The 2,541-nt window shown below is 38.1% G+C and overlaps 1 non-coding gene across 1 annotated transcript; it reads left to right on the plus strand.

The window, feature by feature from the left end:
- Positions 1 to 267: 267 nt before the first annotated feature.
- Positions 268 to 431, plus strand: LOC123324790. Its single transcript, XR_006540055.1, has one exon. It is a non-coding gene; the product is annotated as a U1 spliceosomal RNA (small nuclear RNA).
- Positions 432 to 2,541: the final 2,110 nt, after the last annotated feature.

Below are 2,541 nucleotides of genomic sequence, written 5' to 3' on the forward strand. Positions count from 1 at the left end.
GCAGGTTAGTTGATTTATATCATTTACAGTGTCCACATACACAGTTATAAATGTACCACTATTTACTTAGCAAAAATCTATGAAATATCATTATGTACATGTCAGTTTTGTGCCAGCTAGTGGGCAGGTTGAAGAAAAGGCAATATTACATAAGAAATTTTTCCTTTGGGTAGCATATTGGGCCAAACTTTGATATTTGAATTTAGATCAATCCCCCCTCCAAAAAAAGGAAGAAGAGTTTTCTTGATTTAAATGTCACTGAGGGGGATACTTACCTGGCAGGGGAGATACCATGATCACGAAGGTGGTTTTCCCAAGGCGAGGCTTATCCATTGCACTCCGGATGTGCTGACCCCTGCGATTTCCCCAAATGTGGGAAACTCGACTGCATAATTTGTGGTAGTGGGGGACTGCGTTCGCGCTTTCCCCGGTAAAAAAAAAATAAAATAAAATAAAAAATAAATAAATGTCACTGAGGAATTGAGGAGTCTAAAAAATTAATAGCCCACCACTTCCAGAGTATACTGATAAAATGGCTAGAAATTGTAAGTCAAAGACATGCCATTTATATATATTGAGCTCCTTATTTTCTAGACTTTGTTGTGATCATGCTATACTTACAAGGATTAATAAAACATATAATGTTGTCATGTTTCTAAAATCTTCTCTTGCCACTTACAAACCCGAATTCCATTTATACATACACCTATAAGGAGATATGCAGTCGATCAACTTTTTTTAAATACCACCATTAATTTTTAAAAAAATTGAGTACCAGCTGTCTATTGTTCCTTAAGGTGTAAAAGAGTCCCTTTTCTTAAGAAGTTTACAGAACACTTCTCCTATATCCTTCTCCCATAAGACGTAAAAGAATCATAACTAACAAATGTATTTAATTTGCTATCAGGAAGTTTAAGAGCAGAAAGTACAACATATGCAGTCATGTTCATTTTAAAATTGATTGGGGAACTTCAATTTTCTTTGCCTTTTGTTTTGCAAGTGCTTGCTTAAAAAAAAGGTTAAACTATAGTAATTCTCTATGCTTATAAAAGCTATATTTTTAGGGAATGAACATCAAAAAGAATATATTTTTACTACATGGTTAATTAGAAGAGGATGGTTTCTAAAAAGGAAACAAACAGAAAGCAGTAGAACCGCCTAGTCCTGCTCAGTGCAGCCCAATCCTGATTCAGCAAATAGGTATTTGCCAGTAGCAATGAGCATTGTGTACTACAATGACGGTGCTGCTTAACTCGATACTGTTCCCACACCTCTGTTAGTCGGACCCAGTGCGTGGGTAACTCATGAAGTCCCTGGGTACCTGAGCGAAATTTTGAAAGCATGGAGGTTATGAGGGTTTAGAGACAGGTGGAACTGGCTACATGATCACGGCCACGCCCACCTCTTAAACTGCACTTGGCAATGAAATTCATGCCAATATGACACCTGTCTGCGTAGGAAATTCATGACAAGACAGAAGGGCAGGCTTCGGATCACAATAATAGTGACTGTGATCTCCCCAGAAGCCTCTCTGGGAAAAACTCAATACTCCTTTCTCACTTGTATGCCAACTGGAATTTGAAGGGAGCTTGCTAACTGATGTTCTATGTGGACCCAGAAGTACTACTGGGAAGGTAAGGGCAATTATATCTCTTGGTTTGATCACTAGAGATTGATTATAAAGGGATTCCCTGCTCGATCTTTCCTTTCAAACGTAGATAACTGGGGCAATCTTCTTGGCAGTGTATTTCAGGGTCTTGAACTTGAGGGATAGAACTGTTTGGTGCCTGCTCTAAAAAGAGACACCCAGCCCCTGCGAATAGTTATCTGTGCAGTTTCTGGCTAATGGGATACAGAGGAATGAGGACGATGGTGAGCTGTCGTTGAATGTTAAGGAGTGATTTCAGAGGAATGTGTCAAAGCAGCTCATCTCCCGGGCACTACATGACAATGTTTTTTAGTAGCCACCTGTATCCAGAGATTTAAATTTATGAAAGGAGAATTGTAATGATATCTTAATTGCTCTAAGGATGTCTTTTCAAAGGAATTGTCACAGAAACAGTTCCTTCAAAGGAACTGAGAAACCAAAGGGTGATGGCTTTATTATGGAAGAGCTGAGGAAAGCCTCGGCCCCTAGAAGTTAACGTTTATGGATCTCTTTGGCAAATAATAGTCTCCGTTGCAATACTGCTGTGTTTGATGAGGATTCAAAAAGTCTTAATCAAATCTAGCAGTCATTCCTGCCTCTTTCTCTCCTAATCTTCCTGATCCTGAATTATGAGAGCCTTATCTACGAAAATAAAACACCATTTGTTAAAGCCTTTTCAAAATTAAGACAAAAGCCATCAAAACTAATTGTTTGCTACTATCAAACAAACAGGTTTTTTAAGTTTGATGAATTGTTTGTAAGCACTAATCAAGTGGGTGGAGTCATAAAAGAGGGAGGGAACCAACTGAGACAATATATGTAATTTGTTTGCATTATTATTTGAGATAATTACAAAGCAGGCATTCAAAAGCTGTTCTTTATCTTCATACCAA

This window comes from Neomonachus schauinslandi, chromosome 4, assembly GCF_002201575.2.
Source record: "Neomonachus schauinslandi chromosome 4, ASM220157v2, whole genome shotgun sequence".
NCBI lineage: Eukaryota > Metazoa > Chordata > Mammalia > Carnivora > Phocidae > Neomonachus > Neomonachus schauinslandi.